Source organism: Orycteropus afer, unplaced genomic scaffold (assembly GCF_000298275.1).
Source record: "Orycteropus afer afer isolate SDZICR_OR568_19922 unplaced genomic scaffold, OryAfe1.0 scaffold00138, whole genome shotgun sequence".
Classification (NCBI taxonomy): domain Eukaryota; kingdom Metazoa; phylum Chordata; class Mammalia; order Tubulidentata; family Orycteropodidae; genus Orycteropus; species Orycteropus afer.
The window spans coordinates 937,787-955,082 of NW_006921725.1; positions in this window are offsets into that span (position 1 = coordinate 937,787).

A 17,296-nucleotide genomic window follows, 5' to 3' on the forward strand; every position below is an offset into this window, starting at 1 on the left:
CTCTCAATCCTTTGAAGATACCTAAAGATAATTCTTTTGAATTCCTTATCAGAGAGTTCCAATGCTGCTTCTTCCTCAGGGATGTATTCCGCTCCCTTTGTTCTACCACTTTATCCTGCTTCTTTATGTGGACTGTGATGGTCTGTTGTCTCCAAGGAATTGTGGCATTGTTGTATTTAGATCTGTTAACTGTTTGTGAAGAGCAGTCAAGGGTGATTCTGGGATTTTTATTGTTGGCCCATTGGTGGAGAAGGAGGTAATGGCTCTCGCTCAGTAAGTGAAGTTGCAGAAAGTGTGGGTATAGTTGTGTCTTATGGGGACTGTAGTCTCCTATTCAATTAGACACAAATTACAATTGAATAACTTCCAAAAAAGTTTTTAGTCTTGCAGGTCCCGAGTGTCCTTGGAGTTGCTGGAAAGCAGAATGTGTTCTTAAGCCCCAGGAATCTGCAAGAGTGCTGTCTCTTTAAATATTCAAAATAGTCAAGGCGCTTTTTAAACCTTCAAAATGGCAGCATCCTCTGGACTGGCAAAAGTCCATAGTTCATAGTTCAGCCCACCTTTCTCTTCACCTTCTTCATTTGTTCCCCAGCCACTGTGCACAGTCTTCCATGCAGTCCCTGGCTAGCAGGGTGACTTTTAGGTTAATTCTTAGGTCCTACCACCACTCAGGAATCTCTAAGCTGGCTGTGCCATCAGGATCACTCAGGATTGCTGCCAGACCACACCTCCATATGTCTCCTTTTTTGTTATTTTCATGCAAATTCTTCTGCTAGTTGGGGTTTGTCCACTTCTATATCCTTCCCTTCAGGGCTCTAGGGTCCAGGGTTATCTTCTGTGTCTGTGTTAATTGGTTTCCCTTTTCTTTGTTGAAGAGGGTCTGTGCCGTCTTGCTGCATAGTCCACCATCTTGCCGAAACTCCTGAATAAACATATTCTTAATATTTTTTTTTTAATGGTAGTGGTCTCATACATTATTTGTCCTTTCAAAACTGCCTAACTACACTCAGTATAGTGTCTTCCAGTTTCATCCATGTTATAAAGTGTTTTGCAAATTCATCTTTATTTTTTAAGGTTGCTTAGTATTCCACTGTATGTATGTACCATAGTTTGTTTACCATTCATCTGTTGATGGACACTTAGGTTGTTTCTTTATTTCCATTATTGTGAAAAAATGCTACTATGAACATGGGTGTTCACACACCTGTTTGCACAATGGTTTTTATTTCACTAGGATATATATCTAGTAGTGAGATCACGGGATCATATGATATTTCTATTTCCAACTTCATTTACAAGTGCCATAACTTTCTCTACAATGCCTGCACCACTTTACACCCATAGTGTATGAATGTTCCAGTGTCTCCACACCCATGCCAGCTTTTGTCATTTTCTGTTTTTTTTTTTTTTTTTTAATTTTGCAATAAATGTCTGTCTGAGATGATATTGCATTATTGTTTTAATTTTCATCTCTCTAAAGGCTAATGATCACAAAAATTTCTTTCTTTTCTTTTTTTTTTAACCTTATATTGTGATTTGCGTAAAATTTTCCAAAGTATGTTTGTTTTACCTTCAACAATTCATATGCATTTTCATGACATTGGTTACAATCCCCACAATGTAAGGATTCTCTTCCCACTTTCTTCCTGTGGTTACCTTTTCCCTATGTCCTACTTGCCTATGTAATTCCTTGCCTCCCTAGCTTTCTGTCTGTACAAATGCTGCCCTTCTGGTCTCCCATGGTTGATTGTTCTAAGGGTTGCATCTTCCTGGTGTAAGGCTGTCTATTGTTTGGGCTCAAAGGGTCACTAGGGACCATAGTCTCAGGGATTTTAGACCATTAATATGGGTCTTTTTTTGTTTTTGAATTTTGTTCCACATTTTTGTCTACCACTTTTTGTACAATCTCCAATTTGGATCACTTTCTCAGTGTTTGGCAGTGGTAGCCAGGCATAATCTAGTTCTTTTGGTCCCAAGGTTATGTAGGCTGAGATTCCCATGGTCCACTAGTCCCTTGGACTAATTGTTTCCATGCATCTTTGATTTTTCTTCAGTCTTCTTTGTTCTAGACAAGGAGAAACCACTTGTTCAATCTTAGATAGCCACTGGCAAGCTTTTAAGACCTCATTCGTTACTCACCAAAGTAGGATGCAGAGCAATGTTTTTGTTACGACCATTGAACTTGATGTGCCTACCCTGTGACCAAGTTTCCAAGCCTACAGGCCCAGTGACTCATTCCCTTAAGGGTCTTGATTATGGCTAAGAAGATATCCTAACTTTGTCCTGTTAATTCTATAATGCAAATTGACATTTTCATAGCAGATACAAATGTGTATGCATGAATATCATCTGCCAAACCTGTGTATGGTTGGGGATATATAACCATTAGCCTATGTACCTGATCTTCTTCCTTGCTTACCTTTGTATCCACACATTGATTAGTGTTTATTAATGCTGATAATGTAATACTGTGTGTGTACTAGTAGTCTGTAGCTCTTGTGCACCTCTCCATTTCTTCATTTTCCTTAGAGGTCACATAATTTTCTTATATTGCCTTTCCTTTGACCCAAATCAACATGTTCCTTAACTAGCCAGCAATTTTTCCTCCCCTCCCTCCCCCATCCCTGGTAACCAACAGAGATAATTTCATTCCCTGTGTAAACCTTTCCTTGGCTTTTTGTAAGAAGAAACTCATACAATATCTGTCCTTCTTTGATTGACTTATTTCATGCAGGATAACGTCCTCCAAGTTCATCCATGTTCTCAGTCAGTTGATTCAGGCATCGATCACGCATTTCTTCATGTGTTTGTTGATTGCCTGAATATCCTTTTTGATGAAGTGTCTGTTCATGTCCTCTGCTAGTTTTCCATACTGGATTGCTTGTGTTATTTTTTGTTTGTTTCTGTTTCTTTTTTGTTGTTGTTGTTGTTGACATGCTAAAGTTTTATAAATTTTAGAGATTAGTCACTTGCTTGATATGTCATTGCTAGAAATTTTTCCCCAGACTGTAATTTCTCTTTTTACTCTTTTATTGAAGTATTTGATTCATATAAATATTTAAATTTTAGGATAACCCATTCATCTTATTTGTCTTTGCTGTTTGTGCATTTTTAGTATGTTTTCTAGTGTATTTAAGCCATGTATTAGGGTCTCTCAGTTTGCCTCTACTTTTTCTTTGATGATATCTATGATTTTAAGTTTTATGGTTTTACATTTAGGTCTTTAATCCATCCTGGGTTAGTATATGGTGAGAGATATGAATCCTGCTCCATTTTTATGAAAACAGATCTCCATTTTTGCTAGCACCATTTGTTAAAGAGATTATCTCTTCCCAATTTAATGGATTTCAGCCTTTGTCAAAGATCAGCTATCCATAGATGAAAGGATTGACTTCTGGGTTCTCAGTTCTGTTCCACTGATCTATGTGTCTGTCAGTCAGTGTACCAATACTGTAGTGAATATTCTTATCTTAAGAATTCCTGGATCTTCTCAAAAGAGCATTCCACAACCACTGATTAATAGATATTTCTTGTGGTGGGAGGAAAAAGGCAAAAGAACATTAGGATTAGGATATGAGAAACTTACATGCAATAATTGAACCCCTCAAAAAATGTCAACAAGAAAAAATAAATTTTTGCTTGTTATGGACATACTTAGGCAAGAGCTGTGGCTTTGCGCTTAACCAATTCACATGGTTATTGTTAGATGTGGTTAGAGCAGAGGCTAGATCACTTTTATATATTAATGGGAGTTTAATAGCAACATGAAACAAATCAAAGAAACAGCAATTTATATTTTCATCTCCAGGTAGTTGTTATGTTTAATCAATGGATTACCAAATAATAATTTTAGAAAGACTTAATTGTTCTGAATAGATTAAACATAAAAAAGGAAATATATTTTCAGAATATTATAATAACTAGACAACAATGTTGGAGGAAATAAAAGTAAATAACGGACCGTTATATTTCTTTTCCAGTAGGAGCTGCATTCCTATTTAAATGAATAGCCTTACACACTAAGGGAGTTCTACATTAGAGATGAAATATAATATCTATAAATGAAATTATATATTTTAAAAATAATTTCACTGTTTCTCAATCCCTACTGTGCTCATTAACTTAGGCCAGAATCATTAATTAGTGTTAATCCCATTAAGCAATTGTCTGGGAGGAATTAGGGGGAATTGAATATTCATGAAGTGCCAGCTATGGTTTGGTTGAAAAAAAAAAAAATGAATAAAGAATCAAGTTGTCAGCATCTTAATTAATTAATAAATCTAAGAATCAGTCATATTGGGGTAACCAGATGCAGTTGAATACTAAAAGTAAAATGAACCTTTCAGTATCATCAACCATGGGATTTTTAAAATAAAATTTTAACTCAAATCTAGTAAAGTTTTTTTTTGTTGTTGTTTTGACTTTCCAGTTTACAAGAATCAAGGAGCTGGGGTAATTTAAACACCACCAAAATAGGGTAGTCAAATGCTTTTGCACCCTTCAACAAATCAGAATATCATTAACAAAAAGAAATGTTGAAGCTGAAAAGGACTGCAGGCACAAAATAACCAAATATGATTGGTCCTGAATTAAATCTTCATATGGAAAAATGAGCTGCAATGTTTTAGGGGAAACAGTTATATTAGAATATTTACTGATATTAATGAATTATTAAATTTGTGACAATATAATCTTTACAATGTAAGAGAATGTTTTAAGTTCTCTCAAGAACCATACTGAAATATTTTGTTTCTAATTTTCTTTTTGAAATGTCAACATTAGCTGTGGTTATATGTGAATATAAATTAGTTTTAGAGAATCTAATATTCGGTAATTCATATCTGAAGTAACCTAAAGCAGAATATTCTAGCCATGTTTAGTTAAGCTTGAAAGATTTAAATCGGGAATATTTCAACTATATTTTTCTCTGATGAACAATATGTTATTGTTGTTGTGTTGTTATGTGCCGTCCAGTCAGACCTGACTCATAGCGACCCCCCCTTGGGTTTCTGAGCCAGGATCACTATGGAAGTAGATTGCCCTATCTTTTCCTTCTGAAGAGTGGCTGGTGGGTTTGAACCACTAGCCTGCTGTTTAGCAGTCAAGTGCCTTAGGTACTATGCTACCAGAGCTCCCGATGAACAGTATAGGATTTCTTAATCATCATAAAGTATATTTCAAATATTTTCTTCCTTTAAAGGGTGTACAAGAATCCTTCTGTGGCGCAAATGGTTACACATTCTAGTACTAGCAAAACACTGGTAGTTCCAGTCCCCCCAAAATACATCAGAGAATAGGCCTGACGATTTGCTTCTGAAAGATCAAGCTTTGAAAATCTTTATGTAGCAGTTTGACTCTGTACACATGGAGTCTCCATGAGTCAGAATCAATTTGAATGCAACTAACAAGAACAAAATCATGTTCAAAACGTGATTTGAAGGGAAATATTGTTTAAGCACACTTACCTTCCACAAAAAATGTTTAAGAATCCGTAAGAAGCAGAAGTTGGCTCTTTAGATTTATGGATGCTCCAGGCCTGGACTCCCTTCTAGGCATGTGTTTAATGAACAAGAAAATACTCATATGGTTTGTAAAATTCAGTAACTAGAATATTGTCACAGCAATATCAAATACAACTTCCTTGCAAGACAATTCTTAGAGTGGTAAAATGACAGGGATGGGACTTCATCAAATTGATGCTTATATGATTATTTCAAGTCTGTTTGATAATATATGTTGCATGTCTTAAAATTTCATCATAGATTTGATTCCCCACGCTAGTAAGTTTGGACAAGACCTTTATCATACACTTGTCTCTGTTTATTGAATTATGCTGATATCTGAGAAAAAGAAGTAATTGTTCAAATTGGCTTAACTCAGTGTGGTAGTTGTGTTTGTTTGTTAATTTGGCTAGGCCTGGTTGAGTGGCCAGGCAGGTGGTGGTAGTTATTTCCCATGATGAGACTGGCAATCACCTCCATGGTGGGATCTACTCCATGGTGGGATCTACCACAAGCTGCCTTTGGGATGTGGTCTGCTTCCTGTATATAAGGAGAAGCCTTGGGAATGGTCTCTAGCTTATGGCATGCTTGGACCCTGAATATAGCCATGCTGTTGTTCAGCAGCTGCCATGGACTTTCAATGGACTTAAATTAATGGCCTGCCATGTGGTTTGGTAACAACAGGACTGTGCCTTTTTACTTGTCAACCTTGGGCTTGGAAGCCTCAGAAGCCAGCAGCTGTCTTAGTGAAGAAAAGCCTCTAGCTTCAGTGGGCCAGGAGCTGTAGGCAGAGCTGAATCCAAAGGCTGAGGGGCTTTCACACAGCCCCTAGAGCTTGGTATTTTGAACTTGGACTTAAAGCCTCCAAATTGTAGGAATAAGCTCCTGTTTGTTTAAGCCATCTCATTTGTGGTATATTCCTCTCAGAGCGGCACTAGATAACCAGAATACTCAGTTTGTAATATTTTCAAATCAAAAGAGTTTTTTCATTCATTTGTTATAATTTATTTATATTAATATGCTCTAAATTGTATGATTATTCATATTAAGTTACCTCCTTCCAGTGCTACCTTTCTGAGTATAATAACAAGAGATTGTGGTTATAGTTAGAGAAACTTTCTTTAAAAGATCCAATGACTGTGTACTATTATATTTACTATAATAAAGATTTGTTTCCCTAATTTCAGAGCTACATTCTCTGAAATAAAATCTTGAAACATATAGCAAGGGAAAAATGCTAATTCTACACAATAAATATCAAATCAAATATGTTTAGATTTTCTATTTGAATACTATCAATGTCTGAAAAAAAAAGCATACAATACAGAGTAAGACTATATTATTTATTAATAAATTTAATAGAAGATTTGGAAAGTGGGCCTTCTTAATTATCTGTGGCTACTATAGAGATCATGGTGCTCTGATGGTATAGTAGGTAATGCATTTGGCTGCTAACCAGATCAACAGTTCAAATCAACCAGCTGCTCTGCAAGAGGAAGATGAGGCAATCTACTTCCATAAAGATTTTCAGCCTTGGAAAGCCAGTTGGAGTTGGTATGAACCAGAATTGACTAGATGGCAGTGGGATTTTTGGTTTGGGCCATAGTGATTAGAGAATATCACATGGAAAAGCTGTAGGTGTGGGAAAATGATATTTATGGTATTTAAGGAAGAAATTCAAGCTTCACTGAAGGAATTGATGAAAAACAAGGCTCCAGGAATCGATGGAATACTCACTGATTTGTTTAACCAATGGATGCAACACTGAGGAAACTCATTCATTTATGCCAAGAAATTTGGACGACAGCTACCTGGATAACCAATTGGAAGAGATCCATATTTGTGCTCATTTCAAAGAAAATAAATGCAGTAGAATGTGGAAATAATATCATTTATATCACAAGCCAGTAAAATTTTGATGAAAATAATTCAAAACAGTTGCTGCAGTATATTGACAGGAAACTGCCAAACATCCAAGCTGGATTCGGAAGAGGCATGGAATGAGGGATATCATTGCTGATGGTATATGGATCTTGAGTGAAAGCAGAAAATAACAGAAAGATGTTTATCAGTGTTTTATTGACTAAGCAAAAGGCTTCAACTGTGTGGATTATAAAAAATTATGGAAACATTGAGTAGAATGGTAATTCCAGAACACTTAATTGTGCTCATGAGAAGTCTGTATATAGACCAAGAGTTAGCCATTCCAATGGAAGAAGGAGATATTGTATGGTTTAAAACGTGGAAAGGTGCGTGTAAGGGTTGTATCTTTTTACTATACTTATTCAATCTGTATGCTGAGCAAGCTTGACTATATGAAGAAGAATGCAGCATCAGGGTTGGAAGAAGACTCATTAACCATCTCAAGTATGGAGATGATATATCCTTGTTCATTGATATTGGAGAGAACTTGAAGCACTTACTAAACCAAAAAAACAAACCACCTGCAATTGAGTCAATTCCAACTCATAATGAACCAGATTGGGTTCCAAGGTGGTAATTCTTTATGGAAGTAGATTACCCCATCTTCCTTCTGCAGAGTGGCTGGTGGGTTTGAATGGAAATCTTTTGGTTAGCAGTCAAATGTCTTAGTCACAGCACCACCATAGCTCCTTTGAAGCACTTACTAATGAATATAAAAGACTATAGCCTTTAGTTTGGATTACTTTTCAACATTAAGATAACAAAAATCCTTACAGCTGGACCAATAAACAACATCAACTTAAATGGAGAAAAGATTGAAGTTGTCAAGGATTTCATTTTGCTTGGATCTACAATAAATGCCAATGCAAGCAGCAGTCAAGAGATCAAATGTCATAGTGCACTGGGAAAATTTACTGCAAAAGACCTCTTTAAAGTGTAAAAGAGCAAAAATGTCACTTTGAGGACTAACATGAGCTTGACCCAAGCCAAGGTATTTTCAATCACCTCATATATATCTGAAAGCTGGAAAATGAAGAAGGAAGACCAAAGAAGAGTGGATGCATTTGAATTGTGATGTTGACGAAGAACACTGAAAATACCTTGGGCTTCCAAAAAGTAATTAAATCTGTCTTAGAAGAAATACAGCCAGAATTCTCCTTAGAAGCAAGAATGACCAGACTTCATCTCACATATTTTTGTCATGTTGTCAGAAGGGACCAGTCCCTGGAGAAGGATATCAATCTTCACAAGTACAGTTGTTTGTTGTTGTTGTGTGCCGTCAAGTTGGACCTGACTCATAGCGACCCCTCCTTAGGTTTCCGAGGCAGTATCACTACGGAAGTAGATTGCCCCACAGTGTCAATGAAAAAAGGGAATCCACTCAATTAGACAGACTAACACAGTAGCTGCCATGATGGGCTTAAGCATAGCAAAGATTGTGAGGATGATGCAGGACTGGACAGTTTTTCTTTCTGTTGCACATAATGTCACCATTAGTTAGAGCCTACTCAATGACATCTAGCAAAAACAAGAAGAATATTTACAGAATATATTTCTAAAATCTAACCTATTAATCTTTAACATAGAAAATATATTCAAATTTAAATCATGAGGCAGGTATATAATATATCAGATTCTGAATTAGAAAATGTTTATGAATCAGAATTGAATCAATGGCACTGATTTTTTCTCTTAATGTTAAACATGAAGGATGTGGTAAATCAGTGGCAGTATTAACTCAAATTTTGTGCTTTAAATTTAATGGAGCACTCATAAGCCAATGCCATGAACATATTTAGAATGTCTTGCCAGTGAAGTAAAGTCAACTCACTAAGTAGAGGTCTGATTTTGATAGTAACTCCATTATCCTCAGGAAAACGAATCATACTTCTGGGAATCACACCTCATTCTCAGCCAATGTTGAGTGGCTAATAGGGTTGTGTATCATTTTTTCAGACTGAATAAATTATTTTTTAGTAATTAATCATATAAATGAATGTCCAGGTTTCTTCACCTTCCGTTCTGAATATGAATCATTTTCAAACAGAAGCTTAATGAGGAAGAGAGCAAGTAAAACTTTGCCTTGGAAAGAAGTGATGTACAAAGGGTCAAAACACTCAATCAGAGCTGTCCTCATTAAGACAATTTGCATAAATGAAGACTAAATACTTTTTAGACTAAAAGAAGAAGTGCATTCTTCCATCAATTAGTCTATTGTGCTTTGTGAATTCTAATTATTAACATTATTAATAGTTCACTTATTCTTATGCAAAGATAACTATTTTTCTTTCTCCTAGAGTACTTTCTGATCAGTAACACCCAGTTGCAAGACTACTGATATTTTTATTACAATTTAGGGTGATATTTCTATTAACATAAAAAATGCCAATATTAATGTCCTTAATAAGGATTATTGGTGGTGCAACAGTTAAGCATTCAGCTACTAACCAAAAGGTTGGTAGCATGAACACACTCAGCAGCTCTGAGGCAGAAAGCCCTGGTAATATGCTCCTGTAAAGATTACAGCCTAGAAAACTCCATGGAGCAGTTCTGTTCTGGCATAGGGAGTCATTAGGAGTTGAAATCAACCTTAGCATTAACAACACAACACTGTTTTAATGATATTTTCATTTGCCTCATGCACAGGAGAAACCTGAACAATGAAAGAGGAAGACTTAAAAAGAATTGACTTACTCAGATTGTGGTGTTGGTGAGAAATACTGACTACACTGTGGACTGCCAGAAAAAAAGAACAGATCTGCCTTGGAGGAAGTGCAATCAGAAAGAAACAAGGATGACAAGATTTTGTCTCACTTACTCTGTACATGTCATCAGGAGGGATCTACTTCTGGAAAAAGACATTGTGCTTGCTAAAGTAGAAGGTCAGTGAAAAAAACGGAGACCGTCAATAAAATGGATTAACACATATACCTGCTATTGTGAGGATACCACAAGACCAGGTATTCTATTATTCTGTTGTACATAAGTTCACTATGAGTTGAGTTGACTCAATGGCACTTAAGCACAACAGCAAGTCTTAATCAATCAGACTAATCAATCACATGATTTGATCAAGAGACATGTTTAATTATCTTCTCCACGCTGATCCAAAAATGTAAGTTTAGTTAACGTAGTATCTGCCTGAATGAATGAAGAATCCAAATAATTTTACCTTGATACTGGATTTCAATAACATCTGTCATTAATATTATATAATCTGTAGAATTAATCTTGGAAGCAAATAGAGAAAAGGTTTGATGAAGAATTGGAGGTTTAGAATGTTTACAGCTTTTACAGTTGGTCCCATGATTAGTTAATGATGATTTGAACTTCAACTCAGCTTTTTATAACTTCCAGGATAGTGCATATTAAATGAAAATCAGCTGAATGAGACTTGATGCTTTTGATTTTGGAATCAACTTAATCAAAAGGAACATAGTAAAAACTGTCATTATTGAACATCCACTAAAGATTGTTGTTGTTATGTGCTGTCAAGTCATCTCTGACTCATAGTAACCCAATGTACAGCTGAGTGAAACACTGACATTAGTAGTGCCAACGTCACAATCACTATTATATCTGAGCCCATCGCTGCACCCACAGTGTCAATCCATGTTGTTGAGGGACTTCCCCTCTTTAGTTGACTCTCCCTTTTACCAAGTATGACATCCTTCTCCAGAGAATGGTTCCTTATGACAACATGACCAAAGAAAGTGAGAGGAAGTCTGGCCATTCTTGCTTCCAAGAGCATTCCAGCTGCACTTCTTCCAGGACAGAAGTTCTTTTAGTAGTCCATGGTACTTTCAGCATTCTTCACCAACACCACAAATCAAAAGCATCAATTCTTCTTCAGTTTTCCTTATTCATTTTCCAGCTCTCACATGCATATGAGGTGATTAGCTTGGGTCAGGTGCATCTTAGTCTTTAAGGAGACATATTTGCTCTTCAGCACTTGAAAGAGGTCTTTTGCAACAGATTTGCCCAGTGCAATATGTCTTTTGATGTCTTGACTTCCGTTGGTGTTGATTTTAGAACCAAGTAATATGAAGTCTTTGATAACTTCAATCTTTCCTCCATCTATCACGCTGCTGCTTATTGGTCCAGTTGTAAGGATTTTTGTTTTCTTTATATTGAGGTGTAATCCATATTGCAGATTGCTGTCTTTAATTTTCATCAGTAAGTGCTCCAAGTCATCCCCATGTTCAGCAAGGAAAGTTGTGTCGTCTGCATATCACAAGTTGTTTATGAGTCTTCCCCCAATCATGATGCCACTTTCGTCTTCATATAGTCCAGCTTCACAGTTTATTTGCTCAGCCTACAGACTGAATAAGTATGGTGAAAACATACAACCCTGATGTGCTCCCTTCCTGATTTTAAACCACTGAGTATCCTTGTTCTTTTCAAATGACAGCCTCCTGGCCTATGTACAGGTTTCTCATGAGTGAAATTAATTGTTTTTGAATTCCCATTCTTCTCAATGTTATCCACAATTTTTTGTGATCCACACAATCGAATGCCTTTGCAGAGTCAACAAAACACAAGTAAATATCTTTCTGGTATGATATTCTTTGTTTTGAGCCAAAATCTGTCTAACATTAGCTATAATATCCCTTGTACTACATCCTTTTCTGAATCCAGCTTGCATTTCTGGAAGTTCTCTGTCTATGTACTGCTGAAACCATTTTTGAATTATCTTCAGTAAGATTTTACTTGCATATGATATTAATGATATTGTGTGATAATTTCCACATTCTGTGGGATCACCTTTCTTTGGAACGGGTACAAATGTGGACATCTTCTAGTCAGTTGTCCAGGTAGCTATCTTTCAACTCTCTTGGCATAGATGAGTTAGTGTCTCCAGGGCAGCATCTGTTTGTTGAAACATCTCGATTGGTATTCCATCAATTCCTGGAGCCTTGTTTTTCATCAATTCCTTCAGCGCATCTTTGACTTCTTCCTTCAGTACCATTGGTTCTTGATCATATGCCACCTCCTGAAATGTGTGATCTTTTATTCTTGGTACAATGAATCTGTTTATTCCATTCATCTTCTTTTGATGTTCCCTGCATCATTCAACATATCACCCATAGAATAATATTGCAATTTGAGGCTTAAATTTTTTCCTCAGTTCTTTCAGCTTGAGAAATGCCAAGCATGTTCAATAAAGATAGCCACTTTGTATGAGTCATAAGTTACCTGATCAACAATCATTTAAATTTTTATTGTTACTCATCTATTGAAATTATCATACCTCTATATTTATACCTTTATCTCTATCTATACATTATGCTAAATATTTTACTAAAATATTTTTGCTTAAATTTGACAGTGATATTATGATGAAAGTAAATATCACACTTCCAATTGGGAAATGATAATACTGAAATTTAGTAAAGTTATGGCTTGTCCAGGAATATGATATCAGGAGGTTGTAGGGCTGCAACATGAACAGAGTTCTAGATTTTAGTCCTTGTGCTTTTAATGATAATGACAATGATGTCATGACAATGAACTCAATGATGGCCATAATATATACAATTATGTCACTGATGATGAGGATGATTAAGATTATGTTGAAGAACAGAAAAGGAAGGAAATATTAGAGAGAATAATACTATTTATATGTATTTGGAAGCTTGAAGTAGAAGTCCTTGTGTTGCAATGGTTAATTGCTTGGGTGCTAACTGAAAGTCAGCAGTTTGAACTCACCAGGTGTGCCATGAGAGAAAGATGTGGTACTCTGATTCCTTAAATATTATAGCCTTGAAAACCCTAAGTTCTACTCTGATCTATATGTCACTGTTACTCAGTATCAACTCTAGGGAAATGGGTTTGGTTTGAGCTGGAAGGTTTATGGTAACATTGTCTATATCTGCACATGGGCTTGGATATCTGGCTTCCTTTTGACCATGAATAAATTACTTTTGATAATAATTTTACATGGAAAATAGTCAAAATGATAATCACTACCTCATTGAAAGGAGCCCTAAATGCCACTATGGTTAAGGGCTTTGCTGATAATAGAAAGATCAATGATTTGAACTGACCAGCCTCTCCACAGAAGAAAAGACCTGGCAATCTGCTCCATAAAGACTACAGCCAATGAATCCATATAGGGCAGTTCATCTTTATCATATAGTGTCACTGTGAGATGGAATCGATGCCATGGCACATGACAACAACAATAGCCTCATAAAAACTACTGTCATGATTTGCATAGTTTACTTCGTATAATTCTTACCAACTAGTCAATACAGTAATTTCACAGATTTTTAGAAAACTTAATCTTGGGGAAAATTACTAAATAAATTTGTCTATAATTTCCCAGCAAGTATGTGAAAGAGTTTGAATTCATACCCTGATTTTTCTAACATCAATTTCTTGTTCTTTTCACTATGTCATGTAGTTTCCCTAACAGTATATTTAATAAAACACAATATTGCTGATGATATATTTGTAGAATCTTTGAATGAAATTTGAATGCTGATCATTTTTAGCCAACTATTGAAATACAGAAATTGCTCCACCCTAAAGCAATGTGTAGCCAATTCAAGTGATACCAATGAGTTTTTTAGAAACTGTACACAAAAGCCTTTTCAGAAAATGGTTGATTTTTCCCAATGCAAACATCTGGCTATCTCACAGCCTTTTTAAATAGAGAAATACAATTTTCAGAAATTTGAGTTTACAAAGCATGCTGGTCATGAACTCTTCTCCATATTTCAAAACTGGGTACCCAGACACAGCTTCTCTGGGCTCTTGGCCCAGTGAGTCACACCACAAATATAGTACTGGTTGAAGATATTGAGTGCCAAACTAAATTTCTAATGTTTTATTTCAATTCAGCAGATTCTATTGTGGCTTATTTTGGAAGAAGGGCACATTGGCTTATGGCCATGTTTCTTACTCATCCCTACATTGGAGGCAAAGAGCCAAACTGAAAAACTGTGTGGATTTTTTTTTTTTCCATTCCTTTTTCCTATAAATTATATGTCATGTTAATTGAACCCCATTGCTGATTGGGGAAGAAATTAAAAAAGGGACTCTGAAATCACTTATGGGAAGATAAGATGGACGCAATTTCACATTTTGCATAATTAGTTTATGATCAGTTGTATTAATAGTCTGTCGGGAATACAAGTGAGGAGGAAATTGATCCCCTAGATCTAAGTAAGAAGAAAGCGGACTAAAGCCAGTAGCAGTCAACTGGTCTCCAAATATTTTTAGTAAGACCAGGAATGCTAGGATGATTAAAAGATTAGGTATTTATAAGTCTATAGTTTTAAATCTGAAGTTAAAGTCTGAACTGAGGTAAATTCTTTGGTCATGAGGGCATAATGAAATATTATGTGTATCATCAGCATGTTCTTCTTGTGTGTTGTCAAGTCGATTATAACTCATGTTGACTGTATGTAACAGTAGAACAGCCATTGATGGCAGTGAGTTTGATTGATACTGCCTCGGAAACCCAAGGAGGGGTCGCTATGAGTCAGGGCTGACTCGACGGCACATAACAACAACAACAACAACATTTATGGGAGCAGTTTACCAGGTCTTTTCTCCTGAAGAGCTGCTGCTTGTCCTCAAACCACTGACATTTCAGTTAGCACCTGAGAAATTAACTATTCAACCACCAGAGCTCCTTATTGTCAACATATGCACAATCATTCATTTTGAGCCAACATTTAGAATTTATCTTGATACACAAGTTTTTGTAGGTCATATCTTCCTGTATCCTGTTTATCTCTGATTCCCAGTATAGAAATCACAGCACATCAAGTACCAGTGATGCAAGAAAAAAGTTAATTATGCCACGTGTTTTTGAATTTACTTCAATTTATATTCTCAATTCACATAATTTGAAAGAATTTTTTTCAACTGTCACAAATGGAATTATCTCATGAAAAAGACTAGTATTTTCCTGATTAACTTAGTCATATTTTCCTAAAAAGTAGATTATTTCAAAGGTGATGAAGGAACGATGAACACAAAAAACAGAATATACCATAAGACAAACAAATGTAATTGGAGATTATAAGGGTAATAGGATTCTTGTCACCCCTAATAGATCTTGTACTACATGTCCAATATGTACTTCCAGAAATACAACTTATCTATAAAATAGCTTCACATCCTTTAGATATTTTGGTAGATTTAATACAATTTGAAAATACAAGTAGAAAACAAAATTTAATCAATACTTTTTAAATTTAGTTATTTTTTGTTATGAAATTTAAAGTGCTATATTTTAGACTCCTCTACAATATATATATATACCCACCAGCCATTCCTTGGAAGGAAGGTTGGGCAATCCTACTTCCGTAGTGATACTGCCTCGGAAACCCAAGGAGGGGTCGCTATGAGTCGGGGCTGACTTGATGGCAAAACAACAATATATATATATATATATATATAGAGAGAGAGAGAGAGAGAGAGACTCCTCTACAAAACTTGTTACTGTTTAAAAAATGTTAAAAATATAGGCCCTATCTTATGTAGTCAGAATGGGTAATTTACTCATATCTAGTCACTTCACTAAGTCATTCTGTAAAGAGCTCAGTTGGCACAGTCCCTAAGGCATTTCACATTTGACCGCTAACCAGAAGGTGGAGACTCAAACCTACCAGTCACTCCAGGAAAAGAAGATAAGGCAATCTACTTCTGTAAATATTTACCACCTTGGAAACCCAATGAGGATCACTATGAGTTGAAATTGACTTGATGTCAGTGTTTTTTTTTTCTTTTTCTTTTTTTTTTTTTTTAATCAATAGTTGCAGATATTTTTCCTCTTTGGGTTAATCGTAACTAAAAAACTGAACGCACTGCCATCAAATCAATTCCAACTCATAGTGATCCCCACTGGGTTTCCCAGCAGTAAATCTTTATGGAGGTAGTTTGCCCCATCTTCTTCCTGTAGAGTGGCTGGTGGGTTTGAACCCACAACCTTCTGGTTAGCAGTCAAATGCCTTAGGCACTGGGCCATCAGAGCTCCTTTTGGGTTAATTTAACTTCTGTTAAAGGCTATTTAACTTAATGTCTATTTGTCTATCTCTCTATCTATTTATCATCTATTCATTCATAAAAAAAAATAAAATAAAACATACTCACTGCTGTTGAGTCAATTCCACTCACAGCGACCCCTCATTGGGTTTCCTACGCAGGAGCTCTGATAGCATAGTGCCTAAGGCATTTGACTGCTAACCAGAAGGCTGGCGGTTCAAACCCACCAGTCACTCCTCAGAAGGAAGGTTGGGCAATCTACTTCCGTAGTGATACAGCCTCGGAAACCCAAGTAGGAGTTGCTGTGAGTCGGGTCTGACTCGACAACACATAACAACAACAACAACATCTCTATGGAAGTAGATTGCCCAACCTTCCTTCCGTGGAGTGGCTGGTGGGTATGAACCACCAGCCCTCTGGATAGCAGTCAAATGCCTTAGGCACTACTCCACCAGAGCTCCTATGATTAGTTAATTCTCTGCCTTCAGTCTGACTAATAAAATACAATCTATTAATGATTTTTCACTTGAAAATTCTACCTCTTAATATTTTGAACTGATTTTTTTTTTCAAAATTTCTATATCTAGTTAAGTTTCATGTGTTACATATCTGTCCCTACAGATATATTTGGCTATTTTACCTAGGGTTGGTAACTGACAAGAGGAAAGACAAGATGTTCCAAGATTCTAAGTATGATTGTGACTGATTTGCAGCAGAGGTTGGCTATGAGATTTGTCTGTTTTTCTTCTTTTTTTTGTAAATGAAGGCTATATGTATCTTAATGCTTATAAAGAAGTGATAAAGGATATTGAAGTATATTTTACATCCTTGTGAGTACTGCAGCAAAGAATCAAGAAAGTATTGGTAGCAAG